We start from the raw sequence: 19,662 nt of genomic DNA on the forward strand, positions 1-19,662 counted from the left end.
CAGAATTGCAGTGCTATCTTAGTTCATGCTTATGTTGTGCCACAAAAAGAGCACTAAAATGCAGACGCCTCACTCCAGCACACTCAGACAACTCTTGTGTGGCCTAGCTAAACCTTTAGTTCTCATGTGTGCAAGGACCAATACGGATACAATCGACTCTAAATACAAACAGCTCATCAGAACAGATGCCTCAGGGAAAGTTAAAGCAACGTTATGCAACTTTTTAACCTTAAAATAACAGCTTCAAAATCATTGTTACACTGACTTGTAATAGGGAGAATTGTGCCTCTTTCACTCCATGCCCCGAACGCCTATTCTTGCCCTAGGTAACTTGAATTGAGTGGGTACGACCTCCTGCAAGCGATTTTTTTTTCCTAGGATGGCAAAGTCATGACCCGCCCTACTCTGCCTCTGACTGAATAGTACTTGTTGCCTTCATTGATTGGGTTGGTGTGGAGGATTCAAAGCCTCTCTAAAGTGGATTCTAGAGCAATGTGTGGTTAATGGAAAAGGCAAAAAACAAACTAATTCTTTTCAAAGTATTTACTGAACATTGTACAATTACAAACTTGGTTTACATTTGGACTTGGGATGTGACCTTAGGCTTGAAAAGGTTGGTGACCACTGTTCTAGTCAAAAAGCCCTTTGGGAAGGGTATCATATCTGAATTCTATGACTTGTTAGCGTAATCTTCAGAATCTCAGACTCTAAACTTAATGTATGGAAAGTTGACTTACAGGAAGAATTGACACCAGAACAATGGAGCAAGGTATGTGAGATAGCGCAAACAGACAGCCAATACACGGCTAAAACTGCTGCAACATATTTGGCTAATGAGAGTGTATATTACACCAGAAAAACTTAATAAATTTAATACTAATATCCCAGACCTATGCACCAGATGTGGTGAAGATAAGGGTACACTGTTCCATTGTTTCTGGCAATGTCCCAAAATAAGGGAATTTTGGGAAAATGAAGAGACTATCAATTAAATTAATGTTGGAGCCAACGTTTTTTTTTTTACTTGGCATCTATCCAGATGGACATAATATAAAACGTAGTGAACAAATCTTTATGAACATGTGTTTCTTACAAGCAAAAAGAATGACTGCTTTAACATGGAAAAAGACGGGCAGTCCAAGTATTACACAGTGGTTTAAGGCACTATCGTTATGTTTACCTTTAGAAATCATCACATATGCTCTGAGAGATAAACAAGAGTTGTTTCAGAAAGTGTGGGGCCGATTTATACATTTTATCAAGAACAATGATTTATCTCACTTAATGGATGAGTCTGGGGTAGGCTAACAACCTCTCTGCAAAAAATATGGTCGTCGAAGCTACTTAACTGGATAAATGTATTGTAAAATTTGGATGAATTCTCATATTCTAGTGCCTTCATTGAATGTACCTTTTTGGTATTATCATTATTTCTTTTTGTTGTTTTTCTGTTGCATGCATGTATATATATATATATATATATATATATATATATATATATATATATATATATATATATATATATATATATACACTACCGTTCAAAAGTTTGGGATCACCCAAACAATTTTGTGTTTTCCATGAAAAGCCACACTTATTCACCACCATATGTTGTGAAATGAATAGAAAATAGAGTCAAGACATTGACAAGGTTAGAAATAATGATTTGTATTTGAAATAAGATTTTTTTTACATCAAACTTTGCTTTCGTCAAAGAATCCTCCATTTGCAGCAATTACAGCATTGCAGACCTTTGGCATTCTAGCTGTTAATTTGTTGAGGTAATCTGGAGAAATTGCACCCCACGCTTCCAGAAGCAGCTCCCACAAGTTGGATTGGTTGGATGGGCACTTCTTGCGTACCATACGGTCAAGCTGCTCCCACAACAGCTCAATGGGGTTCAGATCTGGTGACTGCGCTGGCCACTCCATTACCGATAGAATACCAGCTGCCTGCTTCTGCTCTAAATAGTTCTTGCACAATTTGGAGGTGTGTTTAGGGTCATTGTCCTGTTGTAGGATGAAATTGGCTCCAATCAAGCGCTGTCCACTGGGTATGGCATGGCGTTGCAAAATGGAGTGATAGCCTTCCTTATTCAGAATCCCTTTTACCCTGTACAAATCTCCCACCTTACCAGCACCAAAGCAACCCCAGACCATCACATTACCTCCACCATGCTTAACAGATGGCGTCAGGCATTCTTCCAGCATCTTTTCATTTGTTCTGCGTCTCACAAACGTTCTTCTTTGTGATCCAAACACCTCAAACTTGGATTCATCCGTCCACAACACTTTTCACAGAGAGATCCTTGATGAAAACCTGCTCCAGAGCACTCAGGACCTCTGGGGCGAAGGTTTACCTTTCAACACGACAACGACCCTAAGCACACAGCCAAGACAACGAAGGAGTGGCTTCAGGACAAGTCTATGAATGTCCTTGAATGGCCCAGCCAGAGCCCAGACTTGAACCCCATTGAACATCTCTGGAAAGACCTGAAAATAGCTTTGCAGCGACGCTGCCCATCTAACCTTACAGAGCTCGAGAGGATCTGCAGAGAAGAATGGGAGAAATACCACAAATATAGGTGTGCCAAGCTTGTAGCTTCATACCCAAGAAGACTTGAGGCTGTAATCGCAGCCAAGGGTGCCTCAACCAAGTACTGAGTAAAGGGTGCGAATACTTATGGACATGCAATATTTCAGTTTTTTATTTTTAATAAATTTGCAAAACTTTCTACAAAACGTTTTTCACATTGTCACTATGGGGTATTGTATTTAGATTGATGAGGAAAAAAAAGAATGTAATCCATTTTGGAATAAGGCTGTAACATAACAAAATGTGGGGAAAGTGAAGGGGTGTGAATACTTTCCGGATGCACTGTATATACACACACACACACACACACACACACACACACACACGTACATACATACTACATACATATGTTATAATCTTTTTGAGTTGTAGAAAATGTAATATATATATTGATGAAAATAAGACCTTCCCCTAACAATGACTTCATCTACAGAAAAAAAAAAAAATTGCTCGCATGCAAAACATACAAATTTTGGGCAAGCCTAATGAGGGTGTTTCCCTGATAGCAAGATATTCTAAAATTTCTCTTACCCAGTGAGCAAGGCTATAATCTAAATAAAGATGCCATGATAGCTGTGTCCACCTAACCAAAATCATTGTTACACTGACTTGTAATAGGGAGAATTGTGCCTCTTTCACTCCATGCCCCGAACGCCTATTCTTGCCCTAGGTAACTTGAATTGAGTGGGTACGACCTCCTGCAAGCGATTTTTTTTTCCTAGGATGGCAAAGTCATGACCCGCCCTACTCTGCCTCTGACTGAATAGTACTTGTTGCCTTCATTGATTGGGTTGGTGTGGAGGATTCAAAGCCTCTCTAAAGTGGATTCTAGAGCAATGTGTGGTTAATGGAAAAGGCAAAACACAAACTAATTCTTTTCAAAGTATTTACTGAACATTGTACAATTACAAACTAAACTGGTACCAGCTGGAAGGTCTGTCTGACAGTTTCAACGATGCATTGTCTGAACAGGGTGTAAGTACCCACCAAACATCCAGAACAGTGTGTATTGGAGTGCACATTTAGTGCATGTTAGTGTCACTGGACGAAGATATCCCATGATTTAAGATCCCAGTGTAAGAATCAGAATATTTTATTCATCCCCGAGGGGAAATTGGATACAAACATCTGGAACATTTCAAGGGTCCCATGGACTTTAGATCATGTGTATGTGTATATGCATGTGTGTGCATGTGAATATACTTGTATGTATGTGTGCATGTGTATGTTTGTGCATGAGTGTGCATGTGATCCTAGTAAAGACTGGATCAGGAATTTGTGTGCCTACGTGTATGCCTGTACAAACCCCAATTCCAATGAAGTTGGAACGTTGAGTGAAACGCAAATAAAAAGAGAATACAATGATTTGCAAATCCTTTTCGACCTATATTCAATTGAACACACTACAAAGACAAGATATTTAATGTTCAAACTGATAAACTTTATTGTTTTTTTGCAAATATTCACTCATCTTGAATTTGATGCCTGCAACACGTTCCAAAAAAGCTGGGACAGGGGGATGTTTACCACTGTGTTACATCACCTTTCCTTTTAACAACACTCAATAAGCATTTGGGAACTGAGGACACTAATTGTTGAAGCTTTGTAGGTGGAATTCTTTCCCATTCTTGCTTGATGTATGACTTCAGTTGCTCAACAGTCTGGGGTCTCCATTGTCGTATTTTGCGCTTCATAATGCGCCACACATTTTCAATGGGAGACAGGTCTGGACTGCAGGCAGGCCAGTCTAGTACCCGCAACTCTTTTACTACGAAGCCACGCTGTTGTAACACATGCAGAATGTGGCTTGGCATCGTCTTGCTGAAATAAGCAGGGACGTCCCTGAAAAAGACATCGCTTGGATGGCAGCATATGTTGCTCCAAAACCTGTATGTACCTTTCAGCATTAATGGTGCCTTCACAGATGTGCAAGTTACCCATGCCATGGGCACTAACACACCACCATACCATCACAGATGCTGGCTTTTGAACTTTGCGCTGATATCAATCTGGATGGTCCTTTTCCTCTTTAGCCCAGAGGACACGACGTCCATGATTTCCAAAAACAATTTCAAATGTGGACTCGTCAGACCACAGCACACTTTTTCACTTTGCGTCAGTCCATCTCAGATGAGCTCGGGCCCAGAGAAGCCGGCGGCGTTTCTGGGTGTTGTTGATATATGGCTTTCGCTTTGCATGGTAGAGTTTTACCTTGCACTTGTAGCTGTAGCGATGAACTGTGTTAACTGACAATGTGTTCCTGAGCCCACGTGGTAATATCCTTTACAGAATGATGTCGGGTTTTTAATGTAGTGCCGCCTGAGGGATCGAAGGTCACGCGCATTCAATGTTGGTTTTTGGCCTTGCCACTTACATGCAGAGAGTTCTCTGGATTCTCTTAATCTTTTGATGATATTATGGACTGTAGATGATGAAATTCCTAAATTCCTTGCAATTGTACGTTGAGAAACGTTGTTCTTAAACTGTTGGACTATTTGCTCACGCAGTTGTTTACGAAGTGGTGAACCTCGCCCCATCTTTGCTTGTGAATGACTGAGCCTTTCAGGGATGCTCCTTTTATACCCAATCATGACACTCACCTGTTTCCAATGAACCTGTTCACCTGTGGAATGTTCCAAACAGGTGGTTTTTGAGCATTCCTCAACTTTCCCAGTCTTTTGTTGCCCCTGTCCCAGCTTCTTTGGAACGTGTTGAAGGCATCAAATTCAAAATGAGTGAATATTTGCAAAAAACAATAAATTTTATCAGTTTGAACATTAAATATCTTGTCTTTGTAGTGTATTCAATTGAATATAGGTCGAAAAGGATTTGCAAATCATTGTATTCTGTTTTTATTCACGTTTTACACAACGTCCCAACTTCATTGGAATTTGTATGCATGTATGTATGTATCTATGTAAGTGTGTACGTGCATGTGTATGTGTCTATGTAGGTGTGTATGAAGAGAAAAAGAGAGAAGATTAGAACTTACATGAATCATACAATACATTGAATGAAACCTATAAATCCTCTTCAGTACTTATACCCGGTTCAGACAAAGCATCGTTGAATCTCTGTCAGATGGACCTTCAAACTGGCACCAGTTTAGTTTGTAATTTATACAATGTTCAGTAAATATCTTCCATATTGGTTAGATTTCGGTACCCATCCCTACTTAATCGTGAGGGGTAATGAGATGTACAGTAAGCTCACCTAAATGAACCGCTATCTGGCTCGTTACTGTAATGAGCAGGGATTGGGTTTTGTTTTGAACTGGCCTTCTTTCTGGGGCCGCCCTTACCTGCTGAAAACGAATGGTATTCACCCTACTGGTGACAGTGCCGCTCTTTTGTCTAGCAATATATATAGCCGTCTACGTTTAGTCTGACACTAGGGACTTATCATTCAGCACGTTGAAAGTGATTAGAGAGCCTGCTAGGTTTAAACCTAGTGTGAATGTGTAGTCAACTAGTTTAATTAACATGTTTAGTCAAGGAATTTCTCATAGTAGATTATCAGACTGACAGCTTGGTCTATAACATTGAAACCATATCCCTTCTCTGCTGTATTGCTCTCCTCCTAAATGTGTGAATCACAATAATCTAATAATCATTCCTACCACTGGTGGTGGTAAAATGTGCAACAAATTACCTAATAATCTACAGAACAAAACATCTAATGTTATCAAGTGTGACCAGACATCGTTCAAGGCATAGGCCTTCAAAATTGTCTAATAATACAAGGTGTCTAATTCCAATTAATATTTCAACTATTGGTAGCTCTAAAGATCTGACTACTACTGAACACTTCAACAAGACGCTTACATTTGGTTTCATAAATATAAGATCACTGTCAACCAAATCATTACTAATTAATGATCTGATTCTTGACCGTAGTTTTGTTAAGATTGGGTTATGTGAAACATGGCTGAAATTAAATGTTTTCCTCCCCTTAAATTAAACTTCCCCACCTGAATATACATACTGACGCCCATGTAGCTCGGGCAAATAAAGAAGGTGGGGTGTCACCTTAATATTTAAGTCTATTTTCAAATTAACTTTCTAAAGTTGAATCTTTTGAGGCTCTTATTCTAAGTCCATCTTCCTCAGCTGCAGAAAGGCTCTACTCATTCCAGACTGTGATACTCTATTGACCTCCTGACCCTTACTCACCATTTCTGAAGAATTTATCTCAGGTCTTGTTACTCATTCTGATGAGATTCTTATTCTTGGTGATTTCAGTATTCACCTGAATAAGGCTGCTGATCCTCTAAGTAAAGCCATTCTGGCACTAGTTGATACTTTTGGGTTCGCTCAGTTTGTTCAAGAATCGACTCATTGCAGAGGTAACACCCTTGATTTGGTTTTATTTAAAGGAATCAGGAACATTTTTTCATTTCACTTCATGCACTTGCGTACATGAAATGAAACAAAATGCCATTTCTCCCATCCCACAGCAGTACAACACAAAGACAAAAACACATCCAAAAACTACAAGAACACATATCCACGGATATCAATAAACTAAAAAATCACTGTCCAAGGGAACGAACGCCAGCCAGGATGAATGTTGGAACCGCCGGTCTGCATGGGCTAGCAGCTAGCTGAGCCCGCCCTGCTCCCACGTTCTGTCAGACCACCCTCAGCATTTCCTCCTCGGGAGCAGCTCCAGGCAGGGGCCATGGTCCCCGGGCCCACTGAACGAAGCAGACCAACAGCCGATTCAGCGCCAGTTCTCCCAGCCAGACATCCTGACACACCTCCCCGCACTGCTCACGATGACATCAAAAATACCACAGTCAACGCCAGGTGAGGCTGTCGCCAGACTACCCTTGATGTTATCGGAACTGCCGGTCTGCATGGGCTGGCAGTTAGCTTAGCCTGCCCCACTCTCCCAGCACCAGCTCTACCAGCCATCAAACAAAGACAAAACTTAGACACAGACGTGGACAAAGACACAGCATGGATGGTACTGGGTGAGGCTGCTGCAAATGTCAATTCACGCCACCATCTTCCCACCTTCCTAAAGGGATAGCTGTTTCTGAACTGACTGTCTTGCCAACCACATCTGCAGTGTCAGATCAGTTTCTCATTAAATTTGAAGCATTATTGGCCTGTCCTGTTAATGTCGACATAGATGTAATAATTGCCACTCGCCACATTGGTCCAGCTGCTGTACCTGCATTTGGCCAGCAGCCGCCTCAAGTCTTGGCTCCTTTCACTGACTCTTGAAAGTCTCACTAGTAACTTAAATGTGACCCGCTCTAGTCTCCTCGATTCAGTTGCACCTCTCACTACCAGACCTAGGTGACTAAAGAGGCCTGCACCCTGGTTTAAGTGGGCCTACAGGAGACTGGAACATGGTGAAACTCAAAATTTGAAGTTTTTACCTATCCTGACATAAGTGTTTATTGAAATACAAGCATGCTATAGCTGCTGCGAAAGCAGCGTATCTCTCTCGCTTAATCAATATTAATAAACAACACCAGATTTCTCTTTAAGACTGTAGCTAAATTTACTAAAAAGCAGCCGTCCATTAGCTGCTCACCATTCATGGCCCATGAGTTTCTAGACTTGTTAGGCAATAAGGTTCATGAGACATAAACAAATCAGGTACTCCTGCAGATCCCTTCTTACCAAATTCATATCTATACAGTGACTTACTGATAGTTTCTGTTATTACAGTTTTTGAGAATATCTCTTGATACCTTTGACTAAGCGCGTGTCAGCTTCTAAACCAACTACTTGCCTTCTAGACCCTTTACCCTCAAAACTTTTTTAAGACCTCTCACCTTTCCTGGGACCTACAATGCTGGACATTGTTAATTTATCACTTATTACTGGCACTATATCCAGTAGTTTTAAGACAGCAGTGGTCAAGCCTCTACTTAAGAAACGACACCTTGATCCAGGTTCTCTTCATAACTATCGACCAGTCTCTAATCTTCTGTTCTTTTAAGTACTAGAGAGTTGTGTATCAACTACTTCTGACCCAACGAGAAGAAAACTATCTATATATGAACCTTTTTAATCAGCCTGGCCTGTCACTCCACTGAAACTGCTCTGACCAGAGTGGTGAACGATCTTCTACTAGCTATGAATTCTGATTCCAACTTTGTGCTTCTACTACTGGACCTCAGTACAGCCTTTGACACCACTGATCACTGTATACTATTAGACAGAATAAATTATAATTTTTGTGTCACTGGATTAGCTCTGTCATGGCTTAAGTCCTACTTATCTGGAAGGACACAGTGTGTCTCCTGTAATAATCTTACATCGAAATTCTCTGACATTAAATATGGCGTACCTCAGGGCTCGGTTCTTGGCCCTCTACTTTTCTTTCTTTATATTTCAACTCTTGGCAAAATTATATGCAGTCAGAATCAACTTTACTGGCCAAATGTGCCTATGCACACAAGGAATTTGACTCCAGTTCCCAACAGCTTCTAGCACTTGCAGACATCACTCACACGAAAAAGAAAAAAAAAACAAGTAGTAAGTGGAACAGTAACAGGACATTGAAGGCAAGCATGCATGCACAACAGGTATGTCGCTAGTATACAGTTTTGTTACGGTTAGATAATCAACAAACTATGCCCATATATTATACCCTATTGCTTATATACTGTATTGCCCATAAACTATACTATATCCATCCATTATCCAAGCTGCTTAGTCCAACCGGGGTCACGGGGATACTGGAGCCTATCCCAGCAGTCATTGGGCGACAGGCAGGGAGGCAACCTGGACAGGCCGCCAGTCCATCACAAGGCCCACACCCACACACACACACACACACCCACACACACACACACACTCACACTCACACTCACACCTAGGGACAAATTAGTACGGCTGATTTACCCGATTTACGTGTCTTTGGACTGTGGGAGGAAACCGGAGCACCCGGAGGAAACCCCCGCAGACATGGGGAGAACATGCAAACTCCATACAGAGGATGACCTAGGATGACTTCCAAGGCTGGACTACCCCGGGGCTCGAACACAGGACCTTCTTGCTGTGAGGCCCGTGCTGACCACTGCGCCACCCAAACTCTATTGTATGCCATACCAAAACTTCACAACCCATTATGCCCATACCCAATGCTTTATACACACTATATTACAACGTATTATCTTATGTACCAGACATATGTACTTTAATTTCACCTACCAGCCACCTCACAACTACATACTATATTAGGGTTGTCCCGATTACCTTTTTTTTTTTAGCTCTGGAGCTTCGGAAGTAATCAACAGCGAATATTCGGAGCTTCAGCAGGGTAGGGGGTGGGGGGGTGACTTAGGAAGGACTCAGCCAGACAATTCTCCAATCTTGGCTGAGATGGATGGCATAGTGCTGCAACATGTATCTTTCGGTTTAATTAAAGGCATTACTCGTTAAGGATTGTTGTTCTTAAGTATTTTATTTTTGTTAACAAAAAACATTTTCCAAAAGGTTTGGTGTGTTTCATGCATGTCTGTAATCCCAAGGGATTTGGTTGATCGAGGTCCTTTTGTTGTTATAACAGAAATATGTGTATTTTGTCTGACTCTTGTTAGGTTCCAGATTGTAAAACGTTATAGACTTAGGCTAATAGCTGATGGAATGTGGAACTGAAGTTGGTCCCCAGGTGCAGCATTGCGGCTGCCCACTGCTCCTAATGTATAGGAAGGGTTAAATGCAGAGGACAAATTTCATTTCAATGTGCGAGTACTGAAAAATGACAAAGGAATTATAAATATAAATCTCAAATCTTAAATTTGTCAAACCTAGTATGCTGTTTCTGCACTTGTTTCACAGCGCTTTGTCGGGCATTGGCTTGGATTCGGAGCCTATTATAATGAGCATTTATGCAAGTCTATAAATAAGAATAATTGTCACAAGCTGTTATGTCACAAAAAGTGCATAGGATAGGACCTCGTTCAATCAAATACCTCAGGATTACAAACATACTAGGGATGCTTCAAGCAGAGATTTTGGAGCCAATCACCGGAATCGGACGATACCGATCGCTTATTGCCAATCACAAGGTGGGTAGGGGGATGAGGATCTTCCATCTAAAGTGTTCTATTTATTTACTATTTATAGCAATAAAAGTAACTATTCTTAACAGCATTGCAGAAATATAATTAACAGCTGAGAAAGTAACATAAATTGACAACTGTTTATTTATTGGAAGGCAACATATGCAACATATTCCATTGTCTTATTAGGTCATGTAGATTATGAAAAAACTGAAACCAAACCGGCTAAAGAGCAGTTTAGTAAATATTTTAGCCTTCCTATGGAATAAAAGCTAAATGTTCTCAACACTATGCACTATGTTTCCAAACATAATAAAGCATAAGAAACCATTATAGCCTATATAAAGCAATAAAAATCGATTCCAATAGATGAAACAAAATAGAGGGCCTTTCAAAATTTAGGCCTACTACAAATGTAGACAATATAAAACAGCAACAAAGAAAGGCTATAGCCAAATACTGGATAAGCATTCCTCAACATTTACATGTTTTTACAACCTGCCATGCCTATCATTCTTTAGCTTAGCCTACTTCTTAAGCACAATGGCAAGTTTTTCATAACATGCCACTGAATGCAACAGCCAGAGCGCCCGCTACGTGACCCTGGGAATTCTTGACGATGAAAAACAACATTGTGTTGTTTGAAGTTTTGATCAATAAAGTGTGTGGTTAAGCTTAACAGGGACATGGGACATGCACTAAAATTCTAGATGTATACACTTTCAGGTATAACTGTGGCAGGCATACATCTGTGAACTATTTACGCCCTGGAAGGATATAGCGTGGATCCTACTTGGGTCCATGCTACATCCTTCCAGGGGCGTAAAGTCGCCCGAACCCTTCAACTTCCACTACAGAAAGAGGCTGCTGATCAAGGCCAATGAATTCCATTATCTTGGCTGATATTTCTTTTGACTTCAACTCAATTCAATTTTATTGTCATTAAAAACAATGTGCAGGCACATGTTAAAAATGAAATGAGGGCTGTGGCTTCACCAATCAGTGCAAGACAGACGCAGCAAACACAATATAAGATATAAACACATGAAAACCAAAGCTAAAAATAAGTTAAGAGAGCTGGAGTACAAAATATTTAAAAATATCTACAGACATTCAGTGGGTAGCCAGGTTCAGGTGGCCAACAGCTTGTGGAAAGAAGCTGTTAGTGCGGGCTCTGAGGCTCCTGTAGTGCCTCCCAGAGCGCAGGGGGGAGAACAGTCCATGGTAGGGGTGGGTGGGATCTCTGCTGATGCTCAGACCCCTTCGAAGGCAGCGTTTGTGATAAATGTCTTTTATGGCTGGGAGCTGGGTACCAGTGATATGCTGGGCCGCCTTGACGATCCGCTGCAGTTGCCATACCACACTGAGATGCAGATGGTCAGGATGCTCTCTATGGTGCAGTGGTAGAAGTTGGTGAGAATTTTGGGGGGTAGACGGGCACTCCTCAGCCTCCTCAGGAAATGCAGGCGTTGTTGGGCCTTTTTCACAAGGGCCTGGGTGTTTAATGTCCACGAAAAGTCCTCGCTGATGTGGACTCCAAGGAATTTAAAGCTGGAAACACGCTCCACTTCCACCCCATTGATGTGTATGGGGGAGTGGCTGCAGGAGGGGGCTCAGAACACAGCCTTGAGGAGCACCTGTGCTGAGGGTCAGGGTGGAGGTGTGGCCACCTAACCTAACAGACTGCGGTCTGTTGGTCAGGAAGTCCAGGATCCAGTTACAGAGGGAGGGGTTGAGGACAAGGGAGAGGAGTTTGGTGGTTAGTTTGGCGGGGATGATAGTGTTGAAGGCAGAGCTGTAATCTATGAACAGCATCCGGATGTATGTGTTGTTAAGTTCAAGGTGGGTCAGAGCAACGTGCAGGGCAGTGGCAATGGCATCCTCAGTAGACCTTTTGGGATGGTGGGCGAACTGATGTGGGTCGAATGTGGGGGGGATAATGTTTTTGATGTGAGCCAGAACCAGTCTTTCAAAGCACTTCATGGCAATGGGGGTGAGTGCTATGGGTCGGTAGTCATTCAGACATGTGGATGTTGGTTTCTTGGAGACAGGAATGATAGAGGTGGTCTTAAAGCATGCCGGGACTTTAGATTGGGACAATGAGAGGTTAAATGCAGGTGTGAAGACCTCAGCCAGCTGGTCGGCACATTCCCGGTAGACCCAACCCGGTATGCCGTCTGGTCCGGCAGCCTTCCGTGTGTTCACTCTGCACAGTGATTCTCTGACCTCTGCGACTGATAGAGTGAGCACCTGGTTTTCTGGGTGGCTGGGGATTTTTGTGGCTGGGTCAGTATTGTCCTTGTCGAAGCGGGCATAGAAATGATTTAGCTTGTCTGGCAGGGAGGCATCATGGACAGTGGGACCGCGGTTAGAGCTTTTGTAGTCTGCGATAGACTGAATGCCTTGCCACATTCGCCGAGGATCAGAGTTATTGTGAAAGTGGTCCTCTATTCGTGGGGAATATTTACGTTTGGCTGTTCTGATGCCCTTTTTGAGGTTGGTTCTAGCTGCGCTGTAGGCCTCACAGTTACCTGACTTAAATGCTGCATCCCGGACTTTCAGCAGCTGCCGGACCTCACTGCTCATCCAGGGTTTCTGGTTTGGAAAGGTGCGGATCGATTTTTTTGTTGTGACACTCTCAGTACAAAAGTTAATGTAGGCTAGTATGGCAGATGTCTGTTCATTAATGTCTATATGGGAGCCATGGGTAGCTGAATGTGCAAAAATACTCCAGTCTGTGTTTTCAAAACAGTCCTGGAGTTCAGAGACTGCTCCTTCTGGCCGGACAGCGATTGTCTTTACTGCTGGCTTGATCCGTTTTATTAGGGGTTTGTAGGCTGGGACCAGGAACAGGCAGAGGTGGTCAGAATGCCCCAGATGAGGGCATGGAGTAGCTTTGTATGAGTCCTTGATGTTTGTATAGAGATGGTCCAGGCCAGGTGTTTTGTCCCCTAGTGGGGCAGGAGACATACTGATGGAATTTGGGCAATACAGCCCTGAGGTTAGCCTGATTAAAGTCACCCCCTACGATAAAAGGCATTGTCCGGGTGTTTGGTCTGTTGTCTGCTGATGGCACATTGTAGCTGCTTAAGTGCTTCCTTAGCATTAGCATGTGGGGGGATGTATACAGCGGTGATGGTAATGGCCGTTAGCTCCCTAGGCAGGTAAAAAGGCCTGCACCGAATCATAAGCAGCTCGAGATCAGCAGAGCAATGCCTTTCAACGATCTTTATATTGTTGCACCAAGAGTTATTGACATAAATACTCAAACCCCCTTCACGGATCTTGCCGGAGGCCGCTGTCCTGTCGGCACGGAAGGCTGTGCGGCCCGCTAGCTCGACCGCCGAGTCGGCTATGTTGCTGTTGAGCCAAGTCTCCGTAAACATCAGCAGACAGCAGTTCTGCAGCCTTTTCTGAGAGGACAGCCTGAGTCTTATCTCGTCCATTTTGTTAGCTAACGACCGGACATTAGCCATGAAGATGCTGGGGAGGGAAACATTGAAGGGAACGCTACTTAGCTTAGCATGTAGCCCGCCACGTTTACCTCTCTTTTGTTTACGATGCCGACGGGGGCAGCGTTTCCACTGCGAGACCGGTGAGCGGATAATATCGATGGGGAAATTGTCCGTGATGGTGGAGGGAAGTGAGTAATCCGTTCTGAGGTTTAAAAGTTCCTGACGGTTGTAGAAGAGTGCATGACCTACACTTGTAAATAAACTTAAAGCTAACATATAAATAACAAAGAAAACACGACACTGAACAGGGAGCCGCAGTAGCCGCTGCGTCCAGCGCGCCGCCATCTTCGTATGTTTTTGACTTCTTACTGTCGCTGACATTTAAATGTCACCCTAACTGACAACTGAGTGACAGAAGACTGAGTTGCTTAAGGGTTAGCTCATTTTACTGACTTTGCACTGGCTTTGACGTGATGAGTTCTCAAATGTCTAATGAGGTTCGTAGTATTAAAATTTCGTTGTTGCATTCCACCAAAAGGGATTTCTGCTTCACACACATTGCAAAGCAATTTTATTGTCTTTTTCGGACACCTTGTAGAACTGCCAGACCGGTGAAGCCATTTTAGCAAGCATCTTTTGCCGCACACAGAGAAATGTCTCATGTATTTTGCGTCCTCTGATCGGCTCTTCTGATCAGCCTTTATAGACAGTTCCGATCAAACCAGGTAGCATAGTGGTCTATTCTGTTGCCTCTCAACGTGGGGATCCCAGTTTGAACCCTCGCGTTACCTCCGGCTTGGTCGGGCGTCCCTACAGACACAATTGGCCATGTCTGCGGACGGCAAGCCAGATGTGGGTATGTGTACTGGTCGCTGCACTAGTGCCTCCTCTGGTCGGTCAGGGCGCCTGTTTGGGGTAGAGGGGGACTGGGGGGGAATAGCATGATCCTCCCACATGCTACGTCCCCCTGGCGAAACTCCTCACTGTCAGGTGAAAAGAAGTGGCTGGCAACTCAACATGTATTGGAGGAGGCATGTGGTAGTCTGCAGCCCTCCCTGGATTGGCAGAGGGGGTGGAGCAGCAACTGGGACGGCTCAAAAGAGCGGGGTAATTGGACAGGTACAATTGGGGAGAAAAGGGGGGGGGGTCCAAAAAAAAAGAAAAGAAAGAAAGAATGAAAATGAGCCGATAATGATGGGTGGCCCGATCGATCAAAGCATAACCAGTGACAACCATGTACGCCTCCATACTCTCCAAGGTCCAAATGTCCAACGTGAAAATTAAGGCAGTTGAGTTTTCAACGAGAGCTAAAATTTGGTCTCACACATTGCTGTACTTCAGAGACAGGGCGTGTGAAACACTAGAGCATTTTTGGGCTCCATCATCTTCATTCATTTTCTGAAGCCTTCGCCTTAGACTATGTTAATGGGTCTCATATCCATAGCGATAAACTCTAATATTGCATCTGTTATGTCTCTCTTTTCTCGGTTGTTTGTTTTTGGAACTGTAGGGTCTGCTGTGCAGTTTTGGGTGTGGCTGAGGATGTTGATGGCTGCAATACCTGGGGATGCACCTATTGACAAGTTATTAGGCTTTTTTATGCCAGTAATTGCCTTAGCCCCAGATGTTCCCACATTACTCCTTTGGTTTTATTTTAATTATTCGGATCAGGTGCAACCATTTACCAAGCAAAGTAAGTGCACGTTTTTTATCATGTGTAACGTTAATGTTTAAATGGCGGATAAAAGCAGCTTGATAATGGCGACTGGAAAACAGACACGAGCTAAGTTTGCTAGCTAGTATAATCTTGTTTTTTTTACACCGTATAAGAATAGCCTACTACTTACAGCACTCAAATGATTTATCATGCTTGTTGTGCCACCGTAGTAGGCCAGTTTAAAACTGCATATTTTGCACACTGCCTTGTCATCACTCAATTCGACATTTTGTCTTCCCTTTAACGGCCAAGGTGAACTGAAGCGTGACGTCACTGCTGTGAGTGAGAGGGATGTCAGGCGTCGCAGCTGAGACAGTATATATTTCCACATTTTAACAGTGCAATTAAAAAGTATAGATATAGCACAACAATGGGCTGACAAATGTATTTTGCAATTCGCCTTTATTGATAGCCTACATTAAAAAAACAAAACAAAAAAACTAATATCCGAATCCCAAATTTGAAACCAAATACCTAGCCAACGAACAAATATCCAAATAGTCGGGTCCAGGCTTACTTAATTTCCTGCTTTTAAATGTGGATAAAACTGAGATGCTGATCTTTGGCCCTGCTAGACACAGATACCAAGTTGATCAAGAAACAGTAACAATCGACAGCTCTGATTTCACAAAGTGTGACAGCCAAAAATCTTGGTGTTGCGTTTGATCCCAGCCTTTCCTTTAATAAGCACATTTAAGAAATCCCCTAGACTGCCTTTTTTCACTTACGTAACAGTTAAAATTTGGTCTTTCCTTTCCATGGCTGACACAGAGACACTAATACATGCATTTGCTTCATCCAGACTTCATTATTGTAATGTACTCAAGGCTCAACGTTTTCGGTTTTTATTTTTCAAAGCCATCCAGCATGCCGAATTTCGCCACAAGAGGACATTGTTACATAACCTCACATGAAAAGGAACAACTTTTGGATCCGTGGAAACATTTAAATCCGGGTGAAAATGAGTTTAAAAATCTGGGTATTTTTCAGTGAAAATCGGTAAAAACCAAAAACGCTGAGCTTTGAATGTACTGTACATGCGGGCGGCATGGCTCAGGAGGTATAGCAGGTCATCTAGTAATCGGAAGGTCACTGGTTCGCTCTCCGGCTCTTGCGGAGAGCATGTCGAAGCGTCCTTGACCAAGACACTGAAAGCATAACTGCTCCTGATGGGCAGGTTGGCACCTTGCATGGCAGCCTCCGCCATCAGTGTATGAATGTGTGTGTCAATGGGTGAATGTGAGACACACTGTAAAGCACTTTGAGTGGTCAGTAGACCAGAAAAGTGCTATATAAAAGCAATCCATTTACCATTTACTGTTTTCAGGTCTGCCACATGCTAGTACTAAAAGTCTTCAGATGGTTCAAAATGCTGCTGCTAGAATCCTGACTAAAGCTAGAACATTACATTCCATCTCGAGCTCTCCGCTCTCAAAATACAGGGCTCTTGTGTATACCCAAAGTTAAAAAGAGCCAGCTGGTGACAGGGCCTTTTCCTATCAGAGGCGCTGTTCATGCAGAATAACCTGCCTGCTGCTGTCAGACAACCGGAGTCTATTGACTCCTTTAAATGCAAACTTAAAACTCATCTTTTTGCCTTAACCTACATTTAGTTGCCTTTAAATTGAGTACTTCACAACCTGTACTGTATGGGGGGGGGTCGATTTCTGTCTCAATGAATTTACCATGCACTGTTCTGCCGACGAGATTATATAGAGTACAGATTACCGACTACTGCGAACTCTTCTCTTCTTTCACGTCTTTTGCCACCCTGAATGTCTTCTCCTATGTATATGAATGGTGTGATGTGAGTCTCCCCCGTGTGCACTCTTGTCTTTCCTCCTCCCAGGTTTCCATGGTGATGGTGGTCACCACCTGGACACTGCTTGGCATCCCCCTCATTACATTTTGTTATATATATATCTTATAAGACCACATAATTTTGTTATCCTGTTTCAATGTTATATCCTTCTCTCACTCCGAGGTCTGACTTATGTTTTTTCTTGTCTCTTCTCCCATGTGTGTGGTGTGATGTCAGTCTCCCATATGCATATGGTGGTCGCGTGGCTCAGGTCCTGGGCTGTTCCGGCGACATCCTCCTACTCATATGCTTCATATATGTTATAATTCCATGATGATTCTGTTATCCTCTTTCAATGTTCTATTCTGCACGTTGTGTTTTATTCTGTAACCCCCATATCCATTGCATGTCTGTCCATCTTGGGAGAACTATCCCTCCTCTGTTGATCTCCCTGTGGTTTTTTCCTAATTTTCTTTTTTTTTTTAGGATGACGTTCCTTATCTAATGCGAGGGTCTAAGGACGGGATGTTGTATTGCTGCGTTGCTTATTGACACCTATGTCCTATCGTACTTGAACCTAGTTTTTTGGCACTTACTTGCGTTGCAGTCTCCTGACTAGATCCTTGCTTGTGCTGTATTAACTCTCAGACGTATGTCGCTTTGGATAAAAGCATCTAGCTAAATGAAATTGTAACATTGTAAATTGTAATATTGTAAAGCCAACTGAGGCAAATTTGTAATTTGGGATATTGGGCTATACAATTAAAACTGACGACCATAATTTCTTGATACACACCCAACCAGAGCAAGCTGTGACACCTACTGCTCTGTCAACTCAAGACACAAAGTAAACAACCCGCACGGCTCTGAGAGCCATGTCAAATGATTACCCCATCACATAACAGTCGGTGATTGTCAGCTGCACATGTACTTTGTCACAGCTCATTCTACACGACATATCTTGGTGAATGTCTTTGGGGGGAAGGGCAAACACAACCAGGACACCTGTTGCCGTTTTAAGTAACTGACTGTAGCGGGTTGATTGGAGGGGGGATATGTTAGCTTTGACGGCTAATGCTAGTTAGATCTTTGAGGGGGTTTGTGTTGCAGAATTCATTTAAAAAACGCAGTATATTTCCACCACGTACTTGCCACCAGTTACTCGAGGGAACTTGAGAAATATAAAATCTGACAAAATGACAAACGCTCTTGAACGCCCCGTCTGTGGATAAATAAACATTTGGAGTTAACATTTGGCACAGCTAACGAGTTGATCTGGCTTGTGCGGCAGTGCGAACACGAACAAACTAAAGTTAGCTAGCGGTTAGCTTAGCAAAGAGGCGATGTGCTTTTTGTTTTATAACAACACATAAACAAATCTACGCAGGAGCAAACGTTTGCTCGACAACCCGGACGAATAAGCCTACCTTCAGTAAGTCAAATAATTGGAACAGCGGAAAGCGTTGTTGAACACGTTAGCGATGTGGATCCACACCATAGTCCGGTCCTGCAGTGGCGCTGCTGCCATCTTGATCCGTGAGAAGACACCGAGTTGGGCTCCGCAGAAGTGAAGCTTTAATATAACGCCCAAAACTCTACATATTACTCCTACTACGACTAGCCATGATCCGTAACTCAGACAGCCGTTCAAGTTGTTACAAACAGCCCCTCTTATTTCCACTTGAGACAACGAATCCGTGTTTCTAAACTTTTGCGTTAAATACGCCTTGTCCGCTAGCGTCGGCTTTGGACTAAGCTGTAGCTGGCTGGCTGTCTTGTTGCCTCTCCGCATGTGGGGAGGGAGGGAGAGAGCTAGAGAGAGAGAGAGCGAGAGAGAGAGCGAGAGAGAGAGCGAGAGAGAGAGCGAGAGAGAGAGCGAGCGAGAGAGCGAGCGAGAGAGCGAGCGAGAGAGCGAGCGAGAGAGCGAGCGAGAGAGCGAGCGAGAGAGCGAGCGAGCGAGAGAGCGAGCGAGAGAGTTGGTATCAGAGGGAAACTTCTCCATTTTTTCATCGATTTTATTGTCATTTAACAACGACTGGGCCCAGATATGGCAAGAATTTCAAGT

At 43.0% G+C, this 19,662-nt stretch overlaps 1 protein-coding gene across 1 annotated transcript in view; it reads right to left on the minus strand.

Annotated features, from left to right (window-relative positions):
- The window catches only part of LOC130113779 (homeodomain-interacting protein kinase 3-like), a 118,981-nt gene extending 99,623 nt beyond the window's left edge, over positions 1-19,358 (minus strand). Inside the window, exon 1 of the mRNA XM_056281403.1 lies at positions 19,025-19,358. The gene's annotated coding sequence lies outside the window, so the exon portion shown is untranslated. The remainder of the gene's footprint in view (positions 1-19,024) is intronic.
- Positions 19,359-19,662: the final 304 nt, after the last annotated feature.

This window comes from Lampris incognitus, chromosome 6, assembly GCF_029633865.1.
Source record: "Lampris incognitus isolate fLamInc1 chromosome 6, fLamInc1.hap2, whole genome shotgun sequence".
Lineage (NCBI taxonomy): Eukaryota > Metazoa > Chordata > Actinopteri > Lampriformes > Lampridae > Lampris > Lampris incognitus.